The following is a 10,215-nucleotide window of genomic DNA, read 5'->3' on the forward strand; positions in this document are numbered from 1 at the left end:
AAGGTAGAAAGCAAGGGCTGAACCGGGCTCTCCAACATCTGGGAATGAGAAGGAACCTGTAAGGGAGACTGAATACCAGTCAGTGAAGTTAGATGACAGCACACAGAGAGTGTACCACTCAGAGCAATGGAGAGGCAGGCAGGCACAGGCCGAGACACAGGAAGAAAAAAAAAAAAAAAACAAAACACCAGTGCGAAGCTGGGTACGGTGGAAGCATGCAATGCTAACCCTGGGGAGGCTGAGACAGGAGTACTGAGAATTTAAGGCAGAGGCAGGAGGATCTCTGTGAGTTTGAGACTAACCTGGCCTGTATAGCAAGCTCCAGGACTGCATAGAGAGACCTTGTCTAAAAAAAAAGCTGAGGGTAAGAAGGGCAAACAGAATGTCTCAGCAGGTAAATGCACTCGCTGCAAAGCCTGAAGTCTGGTCCCCAAGACCCACAGAGTGGAAGGAGAGAATTGGCTTCTATCAGTTGTCCTCTGATCTCCCATTCATGAATGCCTTGTAGCAAGCAAGGAAACGCATTCCTGCACACACAATAAATAGGCAAGAAAATAAATAAATTGGGTGTGAGTTTTGGTTTTCTTTAAACCAGGAAAAAAAAATGTGTGCATGGCACCTACATTCTAGAAAGACTGAGGTGAGGGTGGGTTCTGCTGAGCAGGAAGCAACCTGTACCTCTGTGCTGGGGAGAGGGTGGAGACCCGCTCAGGTTGTTGTTAAGTGAGTCTGAGAGTGAGCCTGGGAGGACGATGGTTTTGGCTAATGAGCCCTTGCTCACCGGAGAGCAGCCAGCCCAGAATGTGCTTCCTTCAGCTCCATTTCTAAAGCCCCGGTGCTGGCTCCTCCTGGGAATGATGCCAGCTCAAGAGACATGGCTGATTTTCCCTGCCAAAACACTGTCCTGGAGCAGAAAGCTGTGGCCCCAGAAGGGAAGGGAAGAACTGACATGGTGGGGACAAGAGATGAAAGCTGGGTGGTACTCAAAGGGCCCACACTCACCCTGCTGGTCCTTTGGTCTCTCCTTGACTCTTTGGTTTCCGTTCTTCCCTGCCAGTTTCGATGTCTGTCCTGGATTGTTGATGGTGGCATTCTCCTGGAACTAACACAGCACTTGGTTCAGTTTAGTTTAGTTCAATCGGCTCAGAAGGTACCTGGCTATGTATAAAAAAAGGTTCTGTTTTCAGTCAGCCACCTTCCCCTCCCTGTCTCTGTCCCTACCACCCCTTGGACACTCCACTGAATTAGGCCAGGCCTTGGTTCTGGGCTCAGCTCCTTCCTCTCCTCCTCTCTCCCCTGTCAGCCATTTCAGAATCAATCTGAAGACATTCTCCACCACTCAACTGATCTCCACTCCTTAACACGCGTCTCCTCTCCAGCCAGCTCCCTGCACCTAACTAAGGCCTAGTACCGGGGATTTTCCTACCCCTCAGCTTCAGTCTAACTGGGAAACAGCCTGGACATCCTCTTTCTGATTCCAGCATGGCTCTACCTTCACTCACTCCTTTCTTCCTGCATCTTATCTTCCTATGGAGCCTTTAGTCTCTTGACTCTGCTCCTTATCTGTCAACCAAAGCCTATTTTATGCCCTTCGCCATTCAGCAACAATGCCCAGATGCTCATTGCATTACAAGACCAATATCCGTGTCCTCAGCTGTATCCACACTTCAGTGCTCTACTCTGGATTAATCTACCTACTTTTCTGCTCCTGTGCCCGGAAAAATATCACGCCAAGCCACTGGCAGAATTAAATAAATGGATGCTCATATAAATTTGCACTGGAGCCTTCCACATGCTTCCTACTGTGTCTCCAGTCACTCTCAGTAGCTGGCTGAATTTTTCCTAAAAAAAAAAGAAGAAAAAAAAATGAAGGCGATCAGGAAGGAGCTGTCTAGCCAGCACTGCCTAGCCCCAGCCCCACCCCCACCCCTGAGTCAGTCTTACCCGTCTCTGCCCACCTGTCTCATCCCTCCTGACCACAGCTAAATGCATGTGTTCTCATCTGACAAGAGTCATTCTCCGGCCAGCTCCTTGGAAAGAAATCCAATCCATCATTAATCTCTCTCTCCTCTATATTCCCAGCCCCTCTCCCACTTCCCTTGCTTCTTTTCTTCAGGCCTTTAACTAAACTCAAGATTTCCACCTTTAGAGGGAGAGAGAGAGAGAGAGAGAGAGAGAGAGAGAGAGAGAGAGAGAGAGAGAGAGAGAGAGAGAGCAATACTGCAAAACCTAAGCCCATCCCACCCTACAGCTGCCATTTCATTCAGCCTTTGTCTTTTCGCTTCTATTTTCTTCAAGGAGTGATGTGGGCACTCAGGGTGTCTTGTTCTTTGTCCCCAGTTACTCATAATCTAGGTTACTCAATGTTGCTCTTCTGCTCTCATCTGAGGGGACACCGCTGATGTAGGCGATTGGCTCTGCTCCCTGGCTTCTGTATACTCCATGCCTCCACTTCTGCCCTAGCCATCCTGCTGCCCGCTGAACCTTGATTGCCTGTGTGTAGTGGTTTCCAAAGCCTGGAGAGGACCATTTCCATTACCTCCCATCGCTCATTCTCCTTCCAAATGTAACCCGGGAGGGCAGCCTCTCTGCTTGCCTGCCTTCCTCCTGTTTGTCATTGCTACAGCATTCACAACTGCCTGTCTTCTCACTAGACTGAACTGAGTTCCCCAAGCTGCCCTCAAATGGAGGATCCTCCTGCCTCAGCCTCCAAAGTTCAGGAATTACAAGCATGTGCTGCCATGCCCAGATCAACTATTCCTTTGTGATTCTTTGGGTAGCTGATTTGCTTAATGTCCTAAGGTTGAGGGTATCCATCTCAGGCCCTTCTCTGTGCTCTACTGGCATGGTCTTCCTAGACATTTATGGTTGTAAATGCCATAAAAATGCTCTGGCTTCACGTTTCTATCTGAATCCAATCTCTCCTTCAGGCTTTGTACACGCATAGTCCACCTCCATGGGACACTAGAGAGCATCACAAACTTGATGTGGCCAAAATAGAGCTCTTGATTTTCATCCCCCATCTGTTAGCCCTCAGTCTTCCCTGTGTCTGTGTAAGGCACTCCCCATTGCTGAGCCCCCAGGCCTAGCAGCAGAGTAACCAATTGCCCCAGTTTGCCTGGGATAGTGCTGGTTTAGCCTTGAAAACCTGCCCCAGGAAATTTCTCAATCTCAGGCCATGGGGACCCTGGTCAGTCCTCTGCACAGGAGTCATTCCAGATTCCTTTTGGCTTGTTTGGATTTTGTTTCTGGAGGGATCTTTAGTCTCCGGTTGTTGTAGAATCCCTTCTGTCACTGAAGATGACATTTATTGAGTGTGCAGCTCACTTGGAGGTCAAAGGACAAGCTGAGGGAGTCAGTTCTCTCCTACCATGTGGATCCCAGGGATCAAACTCAGGTTGTTATTTGTGATGCCAAGTGTCTTTACTTGTTAAGCCATTTTTCTTTTCTTCCTTTTCCAGTATTTTCCAAGTTCATTATTAAGTCATACCATCATGGAGTTCATTGAGAAATTAAGCAACATATGAATGCTTCAGCTGGATGTCAATTAACTATTTATGACTTAATTTCTTTTATAATGCAACTAGGAAGAACTTTCAAGAAACTTTTGATGTAAAAAGGTGTTAGATACTCAGCACAATATAAAAGAAATCATTTCTGATTTGTTAGGTGGAGAGCTCTTTTGCTCGTCATTTTTAACTACAGTATCACTGAGTTGAAGAAACAAATCACCTTGAGAACAGAAGGAGAAATAAACACATGCTAAATGGATAAAACATTACATCTTTACTAGGCCATCTCTACCTCTAACACTTCCGAAGTTTAGAGACTTGGAGTATTCTTACATTAATTGCTAGAAAATGGAGAAGTTCCTTTGAGATCACAACTATGAAGTCATATGGTTATACACATCCTGCTGCATTGGTATGTGAAACACGAAACACATTTACCTTTCTTTCAGTCACCTAGCAAGACTTAACAGACACCTTTCCAAGAAACACACTAGATGTGTTTCTGTAACTCCATAACCTCACACTACAGTAACAAGAGATACAGCATCCTTTTGCTATGATTCCAGACAGCGGGGAAAGAGGTCACAGGAAAGAGAATCAAAACTGTTACAGCTGGAAAATTACTTCTTGTTAAGTTTCACCATGGTGCCACCTTCATTTTTTACATAAGTGTGGTGGCATAGTTCAAAGCTCAATAAAGGGCTGGAGAGATGGCTCAGAGGTTAAGAGCACTGACTGCTCTTCCAGAGGTCCTGAGTTCAATTCCCAGCAACCACATGGTGGCTCACAACCATCCGTTATGAGAGCTGGTGCCCTCTTGTGGTGTGCAGATATACATGGAAGCAGAATGTTGTGTACATAATAAATAAATAAAAAAGCTCAATAAATCAGAAATATTAATATTTAAATTTCAGCTTGACTTTCAATTATCACCACATTAACAACCAAAACAATAAGACACACAAGGAAGGGGATATCAAATCCATTTTGCTAGTGTTGGTTTCCTGACACATCAACTCATTTTTAATAGAAAAGGGCTAGTGCGTCTCAGTTTTCTAAGCCCAGTCTTGAACTTCTGGTGCTCCTGCCTCTAGCTCCCGGTTGCTGGGATTGTAGGCATGCACCACCATAACCAGTTTCTATGGTGCTGGGGATCTATCTACACTAGGCAAACACTCTACCAAGTGAGCTTCACCCGAAACTCCCAGGTTCCTGTCTGTTCCTCGAATTCACTTTCCATCGGTTATCTCTCCCTCCAGATGGCCATCTTCCCATCTCCACTGCTACCTGGTCGTGACCCCACCACCACCGAGTCACACCTACACCATATGGACTATCTCTTCTCTTGCCCCTGCATTTTTACATAAGAGTCAAGAGAGCTTTTCAGAGGGAAAACAAAACACCCCATCCCGTCAGTTAAAGCTCATCGCTTGTACTCAAAATACATGTGGCTCATTTGCCTGACCACTGTCATTTCATCTTCCCGACCTTCAGCCTCCCCTGTTCATTGTGTGACCCACTCCCTCCCACCATTCTGGAGGCCTCACCAAGCTGGATCACCTAAAGTCATGCCCACTGTGTCTCTCTACCACGTCCTTCACCCCCTGCCCTCACGCCACGGCCCACCTCTGAATGCTCTTGTTTTTTCTCTTCTTTTCTTTTCTTTTCTTTCTTTCTTTTTTTTTTTTTTTTTACTCTCTACCACTTATGATATACGCTCCTTGAGAGCAGAAACCTTGCCAGTCTTGTTCAAATCTGTGTTTCTTGCACTTGGCCCAGAGCCTCACACACTGTAAGTGCTCAGCAAATATTTGTTGAGTAAATCAATAAGCAGTATAGGGAGCAGAGCCTGTCCCTGTACTCACGAGTGACAGTAAGTGAGCAAGTCAGTGAGAGCCAATCAAGCTCAGTCATAGGCATGGGTTCCCTTAGTGACTAAGATGGTGAGGGTTTTTGTTGTTGTTGTTTGTTGTTTGTTTTGGAGTTCGTGATCTAGTAAGATGCATAAATCAATTTTCTCTCTTTGTTTTTGTTTGTTTGTTTGTTTAGAAAAGGGCTCCCTAAGTAGACCACGCTGGCCTTTTACTCATGGAAATCTGACTGCCTCTGCCTCCCAAGTGCTGGGACTAAAGATGTGTGTCACCATGCCCAGTCAACCTTTATAAGTAAATTTGGGTTGTAGTTACAGATGTGTTGGGTAAGAAATGTCATGTTCATTTTCTTAATTAAATATGACCCGCTCTAAGTCCTTATCCCAGCAAGTGGCAGATTCTGTGTCAATTATTGTAAGCCTCTCACTCCAACTCTTGGAGCCATGAGGAGGTCCAGGCAGAGTCCTTTATTTAGTCTTTTATCCTATCTGCTCCTGGCTGCTTCTCAGCCAAGCTTGGACTTCAGGAAAAGGATTAATAAGAGAGGTTGGTGGGAGATTTTCGGCAACAGGGTACTCCCAGGGTCTACACAGGACCTTCTCAATCAAGAGAAAACTCCAGCTCTGGTCTATGAATTCTACCCTTCCTCCTTTCAGACCTTCCATTCTTTCTCCCCCCATCCCCACCCCCAAGACTAATCTACAAAATTTCCCTCAGGTGACTCAAGTCCCTTCTTCCAAAAATGCTCAGTTGCCCATATAAAACAAAATCTTATGTCCACTGCCACCAACCTACTCCTTTGTCAGAATCCCTTCTCAATAACATCATCCATGTCCCTCCTTGTCACCAAGCATAAGAAGTCATTTGTGGCTTCTCCTTTCTATGGTAGGCCTCTGAATCCTGCCAGCAATTGGGTCTGACTCATGCTTTTGTCTATCCATCTCATTACCTAAGCTCATTTGCTCATTCCTATGCTCACATTAGAACATTCCATCTTATCTTTTTATTCTAATTGAGCCTCAAGTCAATCCTCTCTCAGGTGACTGCAGCATTCCTAAAGGACCATTCTGATCATGTCATTTCTCTGGTGGCTTGTCACTTCACGTACGTTGACACAGACCCAATTTGTTAGCTCAGCACATCCAAAGTAATATATCATACAGACCTCATGTAGAGAAACTTGCACAAACCTATATTTTCTATTTGAAACGTACTTCATCTCTCCATTTTAATTCCCCATTGTCCCTAATACTCATCTGATCACCAGCACTTATTTTCCAGAGTCCAAATTTCATTCCATCTAATCCAAAAAGAAGGAAAAGAAGAAGAAGAAGAAGAAGAAGAAGAAGAAGAAGAAGAAGAAGAAGAAGAAGAAGAAGAAGAGTAATCAAAGACATGGGCTCTGGACCCAAATTGAATTTAAACCCTAGTGCTTTGCCGTTCTCTATGACATGGATAGGGTGAGTAAGTTACCAGACGTCAAAGTCCTCATCTCATCTCTAAGCTGGGAGATATACCTGTTTATCACACAATAAGCACAGTATGTCAGTGTTTGATATTATACACCAGATATACCACTAAAAGCTTTTCATTTACTATCTAACTTAATCTTTCCAATTACTCTGGGAGATATTATTCAAATTTTATAAATGGCCTCAGAAGACTAAACTAGTTTACTCAGAGCACATAGCTGGTGGCCTTAGGAAGCTGGGGCTCAAGCCTATTTTTTCCTGAATGAATGTCAAGTTCCCTTGACATTGAAAGAGCCATAGGAAGAAACCAGAGAGAACCATCTCTCCAACTGGCTCTTGGGTTAAGTCCTAGTGAGGACTGGAGAGAAATACAGACTCATGAAGCAGTGATATTAGGGTATCTGGCTTGGTGGTGCACACTGGGAATTCCAACACTTGGGAAATGCAGGCAGAAGGGCCTCTCTGTTTTCCTTCCTGTGGCTGCTTCACACTCCTAGGCCATACCTGCCCTACCTATACCCACCCACTAGCCCTGCCATAACTACCTGTGCCCTCAAACTATAAACCAAAAATCTGTAAACCTTAAAGAAAAAACTCACCTACAGAATATACTAGAAATAGTAGCTATGTCATAAATAAAGATTCTTCTATTTTTTTTTTAAGATTTAGAAACAAAAGCCAGGCAGTGGTGGTGCACAGCTTTTATCCCAGCACTTGGGAGGCAGAGGCAGGTGGATCTCTGTGAGTTCAAAGCCAACCTGGTCTACAAAGTGAGTTCCAGGACAGCCAGGGCTACACAGAGAAATCCTGTCATAAAAAAACAAAAACAAAACAGTATCTAAATATTGAAATGCATAGAGCTATTTTTATGGGATATTGCATGTAATTCAGCACAGTGTAATTGTAGCTAAAATTTTATCTGATTATACAAGGTAAAAAAAAGTCACTTTTGGAAGTAAATTCAACATCACTGTATTGGAAACTCATAATTTTTATATGTACACATAAGTAAGACACCGTGTCACATGATATGATATCACTTAAGGCTTTACTATGACTGTTGCAACAACCAAAAATGCCTTCAATTTTCCTAAGCATGCCTTGGGGACAAAATCTGGAAGATAAAGCCAGGTGGTGGTGGTGCATGCCTTTAATCCTAGCACTTAGGTGTCAGAGGCAGGCAAATTTCTGAGTTTGAGGCCACCCTGGTCTACAGAGTGAGTTCCAGGACAGCCAGGGATACACAGAGAAACCCTGCCTCAAACAAAAAGAAACCAGGAAGATAAACAAATATGTTTGTATGCATCCACAAGAGTCCAAAACACAAAGAAAAATAAGGTTGTGAGTTTGCATATGAATCATTCACTTCAACAATTATAATTGCTGTTTGGATATTTCTCTTTCAATTACCTTTTTTGTTGAGACATGCTCTCACACAGCACAGGATATCGGAAAACTCACTGTGTAGTCAAGGACAACCTTGAGGTTTTCCTCCACCCCCTGATTCTCTGGTTACAGGCCTGAGCCACCACATCTGCATTTTACAGCACTGAACCCAGGGTTTTGTGCATCCAAGGCAAACACTGCCATTTCAGCTACACTCCCCCACTTCAACTATTGATACAACAAGAACACGGAAGTGGAGCAGCACCATCAACCAATTTGACTTGACAATGCGAATATATCACCTAGCTAACATGGAATGTATAGTATTGTCAAATATATTTAGGAGATCCTGCCGTGGAATATTTTGATTGCATTCTGACACTCCGGAGACTGCCAATAACGTTTACTTTGAATCAGAGGGTGGAGCTAGCTACAAGCTGACCAAAATTAGCCATAGAGGTTTTGGAGGACCAAGGACATATATAGAGACACAGGAAGTAGTAGGGAGGGGTTTAGAAAAATTCTTGGTCCTTTTGGATGGAGGAAGGAAAGGCAGGAGGTCACTGGTTGCTGCTTCTCCACCGCTTCTCTGATCATTCAGGTTCTTACCCTGATATCTGACTCCCAAGATTTTATTGATAAAGAATAATTAGATAAATGCTTCATCTGCCATCCAATGCAGGGCAAGAGATAACGAGACAGCCACTCGCTGCCAGCTTTGTAGCTGCCAAAATTGCCACCACAGCTGCCCGCCTCCGTTTGAGTGTGGAGCTTTCCCCATGCAGCCTCTCTGCAGCAGCCTCCAGGTGCCACCCAGCCCTAGCTCCAAATGCCACAGGCAGCGGGGCCCCAAATGCTGCTGGAGATAGCTGCCCATGGCCTGCGGACTCTGTCATTCAGGTGGCCCATGCTCTCAATTCCGGCCATGTGGGCTTCTTCTGCATGTATCCCTGTGTCTACTTTTCTGGCAGCTGGCTCCCTCTCCCTGTGTGCTGTAGGCTTTCCCTGGACCTCCTCGGGCTGCTGCCACACCAGCTCTGCCACCTTGATGCCCACGTGGACTTTGCTGCCGCTTCTGCCACACACTCTCAGCTCCCAGCTACATGCAAGCTACTGAAGCTACCCTTAGCCAGGCTGTGCACTGCCCATGTTATCTGTCCAGAGTGTAGCCCAGCAACAGTTAGCCTCACACTTCGCTGTCATCAATAGATCTGATGAGACACCTGGGAACTCTTAAAGGGGGAATTAGTTTTGTTTTTGTTGTTTTTTTGTTGTTGTTGTTGTTGTTCTTATTTCCCCTTGTTGAGAATGAGGAACAAGCCAGGGCAGTGGTGCCACACGCCTTTAATCCCAGCACTCCGGGAGGCAGAGACAGGTAAATCTCTGAGTTTGAGGCCAACCTGGTGTACAGAGTTCCTGGACAGCCAAGACTGCTTCACAGAGAAACCCTGTCTCAAAAAAAGGGGGGAACAATATTAGGATGCAGGTGTGTAGGTCTCTGTATGGTTCCACAATGGATGGCTTGAAAATAGAAAATTTAAATGAAAGAAAAATCAACTTAGCTAGGATTGACTTAATGTCAATTATAATCACTATCAGTTTAGCAATTCATGTTTTATTTTTTAAAAACTAGTTTCATATTGGTGCCAAATATGAAGAATTGACAGATAAGATACAATCCTTAGAACTACTAATGAAACTAAGAAAAATACACACAGACAGAGGAGTTTAGAGAAGAACCTACCCCACCATTGCATGATGAAATTTAAGAGGAGTGGCCCAAGGTTACTAGAAAACCAACCAACTGGTTATCCAGTTACCACTCATGAATCACCACCAGATGATATGCTATGAAGAAGTTATCTGGGATTCTGTAGAAATGTTAGATTTGAAGAGATTTAAGGAAGCAGTAGTTTCATATGCTATGCATTCACCTTCTGTGAAGCAGATGGTAAATTAATGAGCCACTTGGAA

The sequence above is a fragment of the Cricetulus griseus genome, chromosome 5, assembly GCF_003668045.3.
Source record: "Cricetulus griseus strain 17A/GY chromosome 5, alternate assembly CriGri-PICRH-1.0, whole genome shotgun sequence".
NCBI classification, from domain to species: Eukaryota; Metazoa; Chordata; class Mammalia; order Rodentia; family Cricetidae; genus Cricetulus; species Cricetulus griseus.